Source organism: Macrosteles quadrilineatus, unplaced genomic scaffold, assembly GCF_028750875.1.
Source record: "Macrosteles quadrilineatus isolate MER2022 unplaced genomic scaffold, UCM_ALF_1.0 Scaffold_4__1_contigs__length_99947679, whole genome shotgun sequence".
Classification (NCBI taxonomy): Eukaryota; Metazoa; Arthropoda; class Insecta; order Hemiptera; family Cicadellidae; genus Macrosteles; species Macrosteles quadrilineatus.
The window spans coordinates 52,679,540-52,694,104 of NW_026542597.1; the positions used below are offsets into that span (position 1 = coordinate 52,679,540).

General features: G+C 34.9%; 1 protein-coding gene across 3 annotated transcripts in view; it reads left to right on the forward strand.

Annotated features, from left to right (window-relative positions):
• Positions 1-14,565, forward strand: part of LOC128991595 (rho GTPase-activating protein 7) — a 298,481-nt gene that overhangs the window by 241,561 nt on the left and 42,355 nt on the right. The gene's annotated exons all lie outside the window — the stretch shown is intronic.

A 14,565-nucleotide genomic window follows, 5' to 3' on the forward strand; every position in this document is an offset into this window, starting at 1 on the left:
GTGTTACGTAACCATTAAAAATATTAGCAGATCATAGTACATAGACATAGTACATAGTACGTAGTAGTAGTTTTATAGTACATGTATACATATTGTCATTTCTTGTGTAATTTAAAACAGATTCTAAGCAATGCGTTCACCTACGATGAAACTTAGCAGCATTTAATTATTGCAATGGTTCTACGCATCATCGACTGTTTTTACTTATCCTAAAATCGACGCACGGCTCGAGTAAATACGGAGTGAGGAACTCGAACTGCTACCAGTGCTACCCGGCCTCGAACGCCGGAAGTGGCGCGGAGGGGGGACGGTCGGTAGTGATATCACTGAATCTAAATATCAAGTAGCATTATCCCTCCGTACATCGTTAGTTATATATAAACATCGAAAAATAAACAATTCTATTTTAAGGAGTTTATTAACAATCTGTTTTCAATTAGCCAATTTGATATCTTGTCTAAATCTTTTCTTATTTTTAGTTTCAGCGACCTTTTATTGAAAGCTGAGCACACAAGAGCTGTGTCATCAGCATAGGCAAATATTTTTGAACATAAATCAAGCTCCAGCAAGTCGTTTATATATATCAAAAAATAATGGGGCCCAAAACCACTCCTTGAGGGTTGTCAAATTGCAAATCAAGCACTTCACTCAAAACATTATAATCAATCACGAGAAAATTTACAAAATGAATTTAATTTATTGTACCGTAAACACCCTTGTTTGTATAATTGTTCTTGCAGTTGTATTGAAGTAGTAGAATATGTTAAATATCTAGGATTGTTTGTTGATCATCATTTAAAGTGGGAGCAGCATGTAAAACAACTTTCAATTAAATTAAGGAAAATAAATTATGCTTTATATCACTTAAGAGACAACATTAAGAGTGAGCATTTAAAAAAGGTATACATCTCCTGATTTGAAAGTGTGATGAGATATGGAATAGTACATTATGGGGGTACTTATCCTACCATATTACAACCTGTCATCACGAACCAAAGACATGCACTGAGGGCTGTTTTTGGATTAAAAAAATATGATAGAGTAAGTTATCTTTTTGAACATGAAGAGCTTTTAACCTTCAATCAATTGCACGTAAACTCTTTGATTATGTTTGTTTTTTAATATCCGTTTCCGTACATGTTTAAAATGAAACCTGTCAATAGAATATCTGGATCAGCACAATATTACTTGTTAGCAGAAAGGAAACTAGTAGACATCAGTTTTGTTGTCTTGGTCCAAAATTTTTTAATGCGTTTGTAAAAATGTTCGGTAATGAAGTTTATAATGATAAAAGGTCTGTGATAAAGTCAAAAGCTTTGTTGTTTTCTATCAATCATAATATAGCATAACTAATCTGTAACTTATTTTTAGCTTTGTTTTAGATGAATAAATATTTATATTTGCATGTAGAGTTTATTGTCTTTCTAAAAACCGCGTTCTTATTAAATTATTGTAATTTGTCTAAGTGTTATTTATATGATTAAAACTGTTGCAATAGGAAATGTCTACTCACTGTTCTGTTTAAGTGACAAAAAGGAAAAATGAGCTTTTTTCTGCCAGAAACAAGAAAATGAAATGTATTAAGAAAAATATGTTTTTCATCCCGCGCGTGCTTTGCATGTCACAAGGGATTATGTATTTAATAAACAAATTGCATTAATTAAAATTGTTTGAATTGAATTGAATATATACATATATAAAAATTTTAACGAATGGTGTTTTTTGCCTCTGGGGACATCAAAATGAAAGAGTAAATCCATCCCGGGTCTAGGTCTTACCATGCCACCTACGGTAATAGCTTATTTCCCTATAAGGAAATTCGCTAAAAATGACACCAAAAATGATTGAAGCAAAAGTTATCAGTGGTAAGTTTAAAGGAGAAATAGTCATAATCCAAAGAATAATGATGATTTCATCCGAATTACCCTCTGAATTTAAGAAACTAAAATTTCCTTTTTGTCTTGCTTTCGCAATAACCATTTTAAGACACCAGGGCAATCCCTGATTGTCGTCGGTTTAAATTTAGAAAATGCATGCTTTCACACGGACAGCTGTACACATATATATACAAATATAACAATTTTAACGAATTGTGTTTTTTGCCTCTGGGGACATCAAAATCAAAAAGTAAATCGGTCCCGGACCTAGGTCTTACCATGCCACCTACGGTAATAGCTACTGTACTTTCTTATAGGGAAATTTGCTAAATAGAATCTAAAAACTTTAAAAGGTACCTATCTAATAACTTGTTGAATTATTTACATTGAACACTATTTTTAAATAGAATATGCAATAATCGTTACAACAACAACAACTTCATACCTTAATATTTTATACGACAGTCAAAGACTCCACTGTTTGTGATTACGCATTTTTATTGGTAAATAAAAGGTATACAATGCTTAGCTCTCCACTGAAAAGTCAATCAAAATATAAATTATCACCTTGTCAAAACTTTAACATTATTGAACTAGCCACATTAAGTTGCAAAGAGAAAACGAGACTGCTGTCGAGTAAAAAAGTGTAAATACTCGAGTATGAGCTTTTATTGAAACGTGACCAGTATACCTACATTATGATGTATAAGTTAAATCCTACTTATAAAAATGTATTTCTGCGTTTATGTATGTTAGTTTCTACATTTTTATGTAGTTTAAACTCATCCTTTTAGTGGGTAGAATGAATAAAGTACAAGGTTTTTGGCACTTTTCTAACAAAGGGCTATTTTTACACATAACAAAAAAACAACTGATGTAATCATTATGAAATTTCAACAGCTATTAGAAAATATACTTATAAAACATATTTATATGTTTTAAAATTTTTCATCGGTAAAAAAATCTCTTACGATATTTGTAATGTAATAATTGGCTTTTTAATTGAGAGACGGAACAGTTAAGAAACTCAGCTGAAAGCTTGAATTAAAGGTATTAAAAATGTAAAAATGTAAATTTGATTTGCACATTGTGTGCTAACACATATTTGAGTCACACAGCTGAGTGGTCTTCAATCATAAAATGCACGTATTATCAGTAGTTGAGCGCTGGAGAACGGTGCCTGCTATCTGACTGTGGCAACCACTGTAGAGACTTCTGGCCCAGACTGTACCGTTGGAGGTTATGAAATTTGGACATTATGAACCGCACTGTTTATTTGGTATCTTATCGTTGGAGTTTGTGAAATTTGGACATTGTGAAACAGTGATTATTTGAATGTTATAGATTTGGAGCTTATGAAAATTGGAGGTTATGAACCACTCTGTTTATTTAATATTTTAAGCGTTGGAGTTTGTGAAATTTGGAGTTTATGAAACGCTCCCCAAAATCGCGCCACTCATCCTACACTCATCTCCATTCATACTTGGCTTGGTATGGTCGGCAATTCATTGAAAAGTATTAAAAAGTATTAAAGTATTACATTCTCAAATGGCAGAGACTTGACCTAATTCGGTTCTACACATTGCAATTACTTTTTACGTCTTGTTTCATTATATAGCTATTAAGTGATTTGGTTGTTGTAATGTAGTACATATAGTAAATCCGGTTCAGTTAGTTTTCAATTACGAGTAGAAATATTGTTTTTGTCAGATTCAATAAATACGTCATTAGATCAACGTTACCAAGTGGTATTAGTTTGGTTCATCTCTTGATGAAAGTGTCGATGAAATGTGTTATAAATAATTTAATAGTTTAATAGTTCATATAACACCATAATAATCATTTGCTCATCTTTAAATAGTAATATATCATATAACACCATAATAATCACTTGCTCATTCTAAATCAAAATTTTATAAAGAATCATACTTACTCAATGCTTCTATTTTACAGTGATATTTGTTATACGTAAAATCTTCTTAAAACCAGTGCAACAGGTCTAGTTTCAACTAGAAAAGACTTAAATTAAAATGTACATTCAAGCCTTGCAAATTTACCTGGATAAGTACAGTTAGGAAATCCATTTCGTCGGTATTTCCTGCATTTTGACCTTTGATCTTAGCTGACCTTATAGTCTTAAGTTCTTTTCATTTATCCAGGGTTTAAGTCAGTGTCCAAATTAGAGCATGAGCGCTGTAAGATGTGGTTAATTGCATGTTGAACTGCCTCTCGAGTCTCGACAAAACACCCCCCTTCCAACCCCCCTTGTGGTTACCCTTCATCCCCCTATCTCTCTCAATTTCTTGACATAATTCCCACCTAAACGATACTTTGTCTTTCACACCCCCGTATCCTCCACACTTAACTTCATACCTGGTTTTATTAGGAATCTATATGTAAGCTTTCTGATGACTTTGAAACATTTATGAGGCAATGTTTAAATATTGATAGTCCACACCTAACGGATATACAAACAATTCCTAAGTATTCAAATAATTGAGTTACCTGAATTTTAAAGTTTTAATTACGTTGTATAAATATTGGGTCGAAATATTTTAAACTTACTTGGTGGTTACTTGCAAAACACACTTCCCTCGTGAATTATACATCACTATAGTACTAGTATTTACTAGTATTTACTATAGTACTATACTATATTATTTATCTCAATTCCTTCCCCCCAAAAGCAGAATGTAGTCCAAAGTTAATTAAAAGATTTTAAATTAGTAAATTTCTACCGTTTAAATCGTTCAAAAAGACATTGGTATTTTACGTTTATTTATTACACACTTATTTGTTTCCAGGATGTAAAAGGGATAAACGCGGTTCTTCGTTTCACAAAGTGGATACAAAATAAACGGTTGTAGATCGCTTCTTCATCAATACATCTTCATAAAGTTTAATAAATTCATTTATCCAATTGTAAGCTTTGAGAAGTGAATTGAAATGTTCCTCATAACAATACACCTATTAATTGTAAGCCATATTTTTTACATTGGGTTTGGATATACGTGTTACGTATTACTGTGAACTATTTTAAATTAATGTTTAATAATGCAACTACGAATAAGCTCAGTTTGCTGTTTCCGGTGTATTTATTTAAAAACTTACAAATAAAATGGCACTTAAATGGTTGAACTCGTTATATTATTCGTTGTATTCTCTATAGAACAAACTTTACACATTCTTTTTACCTCAGAGAATAGTGCATAGAAGACCAGATCCAACAGCGCGCCCGCCTACTATGTTCTCTACGCAAATGAGCCGTGAAATATTGGCCTGGAAACCAAACTCATTTTCTGTAATATTTACGACTTTCACTCTCTACGGGACTTTTGATTTCGTCTTTGCGCGTGGGACTGCTCATTTCAAACGTAATAACTCAAAATGACCTATGTGCATCGCTCATTGTGAAATGGAAATGAATTAGTTGTCAAATGAATGTCCTCATGTGTTGTGAATTATGATAGTTGTGAACTTTGTAAGATCCAGCATAGATTAAATAATAATTCCGTATAGATTTATTGAGTTGCCAACCGTATGAATGAGGTAAAGGCCCAAAGGCATTTTTGTTTACTATGAAAATGGACTTAGTGTTGAATCCTAGTCGGAAAGTATTTTAATAAATAATTGTATGCTTAAAAGGGTACTCAGTCGTTCAATTATACTCTACTTTAAATATATTATTGTGGAGTTCTGTGTTGTAGGGGTTCTCAAACATTGTCTAGTGCATGTTAGATCAGCTGTTTACATTGTGTATTGTTGTCATCGACAACATCCTGATCTCAAGCAGTATACTGGCGAGCTAAACTGATAATCGCTTTAACATGTAAGCACGGATTAACGCTAAAGACAATTTTAAGGTACGTTTCCTCCAGTTTTTAAGCAAATTTTTAATTATTTTAACTGAATTCAACAATCTTAAACTTAAAATTATCATAAACTTATCTATAACCTCTGGTATTTTAACAAGAGAGTATTTTACAGGAGTCGGTGGCTTAAGTCGGATAGTAAAACCAACGATGCAATCTTTGGAAGAACCTGGTCTTGATCGTGTCCAGGTTCTTCTTGAAATATATCAGTATAAATCATTCTTGTACTGTACCGACTCTCCCATGCCCATGTGGAAAAGGGCCGCCAACGTCTGTAAAATGAAACATTACTCATAATAAAACTCTTTAGATTTTTAAATATTTTGAAAATCCACTTGCACTATTACAGAGTGTAACCAATCTATAATATTAGTCCAAAAATATACAGCTTAACGCATACTGTTTGAATAAACTGATTCTCCGGAAGATGGATGATGCAACGCCTCTGAAAAGTTTCGTTTTCAACAACCAATATCTCCTAGACTGTCATACTCTGCATCAAGTACTGGACTACTAATATTGTCCTTAGTCAAAATATAACTGGTAAAATACAATTTAAGACGGATTGGTCCTGATGTTTACACATGTCTCTGATACATTCCCTGCCAAATACCACATGGTCCCTCTCTTCAGGGCCAGACGACGATAAGTTCGGATAGAGTTACGTCCCAGTTTGGAGATGACTGCTCTATCAGTGGATTATTGGGTCATTATAATCCAGCATGTCTCCGGTGTTGTCACATCTAATATGCATAATAGAAACCAACCACTATCTGACCAGCTCATTCGGACCGGGTTTCGAAATGATTAAGTGCAGTTTCTATTTCTAATTAGGACGTTGTTCTGATTGGTTTCACTAAAAGGCGTATTTTTTATGTTTATGAGTTAATTCATTTTGAGAAGGATCGTCAAGTGACCTATTAAACACAACGTTGTTAGGTCTGGATTTTTATCTTATTTTCTAATCTTCATACCACTCAATATTTTTATACATGAAGATGTTTAGGGTTTTTGAGGGTTATCTTTTTACTTGTGTTTGTATATATATTACTGGTAGTTTGGGTAGAATATTTCAATCTTGAGTGTAGAAACCCTTGTGACTACGAAATAGCGTTTGGATGGCTGATTATTTATTGTTTTGCTTGTTTTAATTGTTTGTGTTGCTTGTAGCTCTGACACTTTTGCTTTTTTGTGATGGGTAATTAGCTTCCTCGGTGTAGAATGCTAGTAAATAAGATTTCAGATGTCCAATCTCAAACCAGACCCTTTTAGATGCCAAATCTGATATCTCAGATTTTATCTGAACATCTCAACAGCAACTCATGTCACTTTTAAAAACTGGTCCACAAATTAAAGCTTCAAAATCAGCCTAATGTGTTTTCCAGAGTCACCCGCAGCCAAACCCGCTTCTGGGAATGTTTATTGCATGATTGCATGTTCCGTAAAAGCTTCTACAATGTGTCCATGATGCAAAGTCCTCTGGTTAATGTAAAAACCAGTTTCAAACAGTATAATCCCAGTGATAAGTATTATTGGGGGGAAGAATGTGAAAATCGCTTATTTTAATGGCTGTGCAATTTAGCCGAATGTTATGGCCAGGGTTGGTGGAAACCTTTTCTGAATGTAAATTAGGTAGTATTTTTAGGCACGAATGTGTTAGCGGGTTAGCTGTTGTACTATGTTTTTGTATTGTTTTGGGTATCATTCGACTGCCATTTGCGATGCTTTTTAGATAATGAAGGGACAAAGTATTAAACGAATGTTTATGTTGCAGACAATCTTAGGTTGAAGAAATCAAAATTTAAATATACTATTTTCAATATCTTCGCATTGGTCTCACCACTATGCTCGGTGAAGTCCAATCCTAATCTATAAATCATTTTTTTTTAAGTTCTATGTAGCCTAATATCCAATTCTAAGTTGGTTTGAGTTTAAGATGGGAATTTATACAAAACTGAGGATTTTGGCGGCAAAATTTTCGTCTAATGTAACAAAAGACCAGGGTAACAAAATGTAACAAAAGTACATGTAAAATTAATTGTTGAAAACAATGTGTCAAAGCAGTCTTTTGCTTTTCAACATGTATTGGCCATGAATTGTTGTTATTAAAATGTTAGATAAGTAGAAAAATGTTAAAATACTTTTAAATTCCCACATAAAGGTATTGTTGTAGATTTTCAAAACCAAACAACTAAGACCAACGACCCTCATCGAGTACAAACTGATTTGAAAAGTTGCGGAAACACTGACAGATTAGAGGCATTGATCTCTCACTCTGTCAACATCATATGGCAGAAATACCAGAGTCAATACATAAGTAGATGCTACACTTGCTGGAGCTGAGTCAGCGCGTTACATCACTCGAGTTGTATACACAGACTGTAAGTGTGTCATGTGTCAAAGTAGAATGTGTCAACTCAGCAATGTGGGAGCTTTGCTGATCTACTCTGTTATTAAGACTGTTCTTCCTCACAAGAAAATTCCATGAAATCACAAAAAAATTGTTAAAATAATTTACTAAATTTTATATTCAAGTGTAAACTGCACATCATGTTCTTCGTTGATGCACTTCTCTTTAGTTTTGAAGAGATTTTTTAAAGATCCGTGTTAATCATTCTGTTTCTATATATATATTTCTTAACTAGAAGTCAACTTATGCTCTTAAAAGTTGAGGTAAGCTCCTATAGTTAAATACAGGCTGTAGTTGTTTTTAGCAGTGGAAGCCAGTTAAAATGTTTATAGATATAATACAAAATACAACAGCTAATGTCATCTGGTGAACCCACAGTTCTGGTTGAACCCGACCTGAACCTAAACCAATTGACATTTTATCAATCCTGGACAAATTATGCAGTTCAGGCAGAAACAATCTTGCATGGACCCATACGATTAGCAGATGTAACTTTTTAAAGACTTGCGTTCATTGAGAGAATTGCACAAATAGTTGTCACAATACCTTGTACATTTTGTATTGTTTGTACATTGAAATCCTTTAAATAATAAGTGTTCATTTTAGATCATTTTTTATTATCTCTCATTTCTAACCCATACTTTTAGTATCCGTTGTACTTATTATTGTTTAAGACCCGTTAAAAGAATCGAGATTGTCTCTCGGCCTTTTTAAAGTCATGACAGGTTCGTGGTTACTTATGAATAATCATTAACATTTTTTATTAAAAACTGTTAAAGTGCCATAATGAAATGTGTCTTGTGTTTTTGCTAACGTGGTCGATGTTGTTCTCATTATTTATAATGTAGCCATTTTGGTTAATATTTATGAACATTACAACACAAGCACATGACAGTGCAGTATTTATTTCGACCTTGGTATACAGTGAAAATGTTGACCCAATTGAAAAACAAACAATTTCTCACGGAACTACAATCTACCATAGCTCCCGGCTAGGAACACTTTGAACGCCCGTTTCTGACCACGTATCAACATCGGTCAAATTGTCTAGTCATTATAGTTTCTACTCGATTTCTCATATCAACAGTCCTCTCAGATTTTATGGCCGTAATCAGCCTAGTCGAAACCTAAATCGAAAGTCCCCCGAAACACAAACACGAACACATAAGCTCCATAACGTAACCCGGACGCTAATTAACACGATAATGAGGATAAAATAGACCAAAAACATCGCTTCCGCTGCTTTCTCAACGTAACAACCGAATATGAGTCGGTTCCGCTATAAAACATCGCCGTGGCGTAAACTAATTCGGTACTTTCTCGATACGCAGCTGAAAGTGAAAGGTTTGGCGGGAGATGCTGCAGCAGCTGATAAGGTGATAACGCGCCACCAGATGGTGATAAGCCACGCCTGCAGGTAATATCTGCGCGTAATGGCCACTTAGGACCCATTTCGCCCCTTATATAGCGAGCACACTTGTCAAAAACAATGGGTAATGCGCTGTTAATGCTGCCAGCCTGATGAGGTGGTAATCTACGGCGTCCCTCAGGGCAGTGTTGGGCGCGTGAGAATATCGCTCGAAGGTTTGAACATGTAAATGGTTATTTGAATGTCTTAATGTGTCTTTAATACGGGTAACGCGTGATACTTCTTTTTTAGTAAACATGGGATGTTTGAATGGACGTTTTTGTTGAATGAGTTGTATATTTTAAAGTTACACTTTCTGTTGGTTACATCTCAGAGAGGATCATAGATAGATTGTTGTTATGTTATAAAATAAAGATGGAAAATAGAGAGATGAATGAATCAATCAATGGATGAATGAATCAATAGCTTTTCTGTGGTTTTATACAAAAAACCCTTCAATTGTGAAGCTGATGTATATATTTTTTTCTTGGCAAGTTGCCCCTAATTACCACCGATTTTAATTTTTAATTTTTTTATTTTTTGGGTTTGAAAATGATGCATGCTGTAAGTAAGGCTGAAGTTGACAACTTGATAAGTCAAGTTGAATCGTGAGTCTGGTTTCTTGATGTGCAAGCGTTTAGTAACTGATTGTCCAAAGTGAACCAATTTTAAATCTCTTCCTCAGATAGGCCTACCGTTGTCTTGGTTTCAAAGTGTGTCGTTTAAGTGGTACTTTGATATTATACTGACCACGCCTAATAATTATAACCTAACCAAACCTGGGGGTGGACTATGTTTTAGGTTAGGTTAGGAAGATTTTGTTATTTAAACTGATTAAAATCTTATTTGGAAATCGATTTATCGGTGTGGTCCGTATAATACGGTATAGTGCCTAAGTGATTATCCAAAGGACTTACCCCAGGATTATATCATCCTACTCCAGATATCCTAAGGATAGATCCTCTTCCTCGGTCCCTGGTGGCTCCGATAATCGACTTTCCAACTGACTCATTCCTGGACCATTTCATCCTACTCCAGATATCCTAAGGATAGATCCTCTTCCTCGGTCCCTGGTGGCTCCGATAATCGACTTTCCAACTGACTCATTCCTGGACCATTTCATCCTACTCCAGATATCCTAAGGGTAGATCATCCACCTTGGTCCCTGGTGGCTCCGTTATCATCAGGCCGCCTCCCACGTCGCAGTCTACCTCTTAATTCCCGCGGAGCACGTCGAATCGCTTTACATAATGATGACTTATGGCCCGTACCCCTGCATTACCACACCCCATTGTTTTCTTTACACATAACTAAATTATTTTCACAGATTTAATAATGGCTTATCAAAATGCGGGTCGGCGTCGCTGTGGCCTAGAGCGTGGTTCTACCTCTCTGTTTTCTTCTAGGACGCATGCTGTGTTCTATTTTAAATTTGAGATAATCATTTGTTTAACAAAAAAGTTACGATTCTTTTGCTTTATTCTACAATCACTTCGATCTTCTACTTGGCCTGAAACACACAACACACCTCGCTGCGTCTAAAAAATTTTAAGTGAAGTGACTCGCCACTATTGATGTATTCCGGACCTGAAAGTGTTTCCCCAAGAATTGATGTTTTTCTCTGCTGCACTATTTACCTAACCCATGACAATAGATTCGTGTGTCGCAACTATGTGTTGCGCTCGCCTACACTCCACACTCCACAGTATTGGTTTCCCACTCTACGCTCCTCTGATGACCCATTTATAGGTTTACGATTGGCGAGACAATGGCTGTGGTTGTGCCATTAGGTTCAGGAAGCCGTGGGTGACGCGGCACGCACACGCAGACCCCGCGCATGCGCACATCGCGGTCTGCGGTTTTGGCGCGGCTGTACGGGCTCTGGGTGGTAACTGTAGTTTTCTAGTTGTATATATTGGTAAAATATGAAGACGATTTTGTTTGGGACAGTGTATATATCGTAGGAAATGGCGAAGATAACTTTTAGTTTATTTTTATTTCACGAGGTCAGGAAATTTACAGGGATATGGATTTTGGGGAATAAAGAAGTAAGAGGTGCAAGATAAAGTGCAATTCATTAACATTGAACATCGTAAATTACCAAATAATGCATTACACTTTAGTATTTTAGATGTTCGCACGGTACCATATTGGAAAATCGTAGTAGGAAGGAAGTGGTTTTCATGTAAGGGTTTATGTATATCTACACATGTTTGAATGGTACAAAATAAATTTAAAATCTGACAATATTAAGTTTTGGGTTAAAATTTACTAGAATCGTATACAAAGTTATTATGATCAGGGTTAACGATTACTTTACTTCATTGTAAAAAAAAAACAGATATTCGACACTTTTACTCCTATTTTTATAGGACGAATCCACTTATAGGAGAAAATCACTGTCAGCAACCTCATTGCAATTTCGATCTCTCAAAGAAGCCATTCAACAACTGCAACCGCTACAAGTGAATAAGTCGATTTGATATCAATCGAAGTGAAAAGAGGGGCAATGAGTTAAGGACCAAACATTGGCGAACTACTTTCTCTCGACCGGTCACGGAGTGGAGATCAATGCGGTGCGTGATTGGTCAATTGTCACACAGGTGTCGACTTTCGATCAGCTGATTGCGAGGAAAGTGACGGCCTATTGTTGTCGCGACAATCAGCTGTTGAAACGGTTTGTGGGGCTTCCTGGAACAATCGCCGCAAGCTGACTACTTTAGTGGGCTTCGGACAACGGGTTTAAAGACGTAGTAATCTGTTGGGATGTGAAATAGTGTTAGTAATGTTTTAGCTTGGTTTAAGCATTGGCTATAGTCAATGGATTAAGTCAAAACACAACTGTGAAAGAATTACGTTGAACAAACATTGGTTTATGAACTAGAATAATATTTGTATAATATGTATTACGGTATAGCCCGGACATTTTGTATCCTCGTGGTTTAAAGTATTAGGGCCTATTTGTTCATGATTTTTTTTTATTTAAGGAAGGATTCAGCTTGACTGTTTCGCTGTGCAACTCGTTTATTTGCTCTTGTTGCTTTCAATTGTGATTTTTATTAGATTTTTTCTATATGGTATTAGTAAGGATTTAGAAAAAAATAGCATAACTCCGTGCAACTGTTCTCAATGTCCGTTGTTGTATTTATGTGGGCATGTCGACGACAACACAGTTTGAAAATTTCTAAAAATTCAAAAGGGAACATAACAAGATAATCTCTTTCAACTTTCATAAACACCTGAAATCTTACCCTCTTCCAACTTCGTTTCCAATTTCGTGGAGTCCCACTCGTGACATAACTGAGGGAATAATGCGTTTCCATTGTACAATTCATAAGCCAGACTGCGCGTCCATTACTCATACTGCTTAGAAAGTAGTTTATCACGTTTACGTAACCGAGGTGTTGGATTTGGGAAGAAGAGTTATCTCCTGTGTGGACACCTGGGAGCAGAAAGCGGAAACGGCCCAAAGCCTCTTCACACGTCTTTGGTTAACTTTCGATCCATGTCAGCATGTATGTAGTTTAAAAGGAGAGGAGGCGATTGAAATAATCCGTATCACACGGTTAAGTTTCAGCTTCGTTGTTTCGTAAAGAGTGTAATATAGTAACATTGATGTGTAACAACACTAATAAAGGTTAAAGAAATGTTCTGTTATTTTAAATTAGGTGTTAGCATTATTGAATTGGCAGTATACTTGCTTTTCACGAGAATTTTACATTATATTTTATGTAATTTTTATGCAAGATGTTTAGGCCTTCAGTTTACATTGTTAATGAGAATTTAAAAGAAAAAAAAATGAATTTTAAAATCAGATGGAAACGTTAGGTAGTCTATCACTTCAATACGATTAGTTACGGCCGTGGTCAATAATCAACTCACTTTTCTACCGAGTAGTAATTGTTAGTAAAACTAATCTTGTACAAGGTAACTATTTTTAGAGGAAATTCATGTGAATCAAATCGCTTGGTATGGTAGCAAAAATGTGTGAGTTTAATATAATGTAACAAGTGTCATCTTAAACTTTGTCACGATCTTAAAAAATCCCTAAAATTCCAATTTTACTGTCCTGATGAAATCCTGACAAACTTACGTTCCTACCGCCTTAGATCTTTCAGGTTGCGTATTATGGATTCTTTTCTCTGTGTCAACTGTCGATTGTCAGCAAAAAAGGTCAGTTCATTGAGTAATTTATTTTTCGAGAGCTTTGAGATTAATTCCATTCTAATCCGATGTGAAAATAGGTCGCACTAAATAAATAAACCTTTAGCATAATTTCGAGCATCGTATTTTAAATGCATTTCCATGTTGGCTTAATGCAGATATATTTGCCTATCTCAGTTATATGTTTGCCACAACAGTTCGTATGCGGTTAAATAAACAACGAGGACGCTGTAAATGTTTTTCTTTGTTGCGATGTTTTATTCAAACCTCTCGATGGGTCGTAAAGCAAAAACACTTGCAAATTGTTACTCTAGCTTTATTGCGGCGGTGATATTGTGGTAAGGAGGTGTTCACATTTATAGCCCGCAGCTAGTTTATGTTGAACCCAAACTACATTACACGCATTTTGGATCTGAAAAATACAAAACATTGTTTTATGTATAAGAAGAAGTTCAAACAGATTACTTTTGATCTTTCTTGATACTTTGTGGATACTACTACACAGACTGTATTCAGTAATTCAATCATATCATTGAAAATGATAACAACTTCACTGATTCCAACACAAAAACGTATTTATGTACTGTATTTCAATCCCAAAGGTTCATTTTTAAGTAAGGTTGAAAACATTTTCTTTCTTTTATAACAGATTTTAATAATATTGGAGTCTATAATTAAAGATTCACGTGAAATATTTCTAGGTAACGTTTAGAAGAGTCTGCATAGTGAAGGATGCACTATGTACCTAAATTTACATGTTTGTACATAATTACTGACAATAACATATATAAGGTTCTATAGTCAATTATATAATTAGTATTAGAATAAGGATTT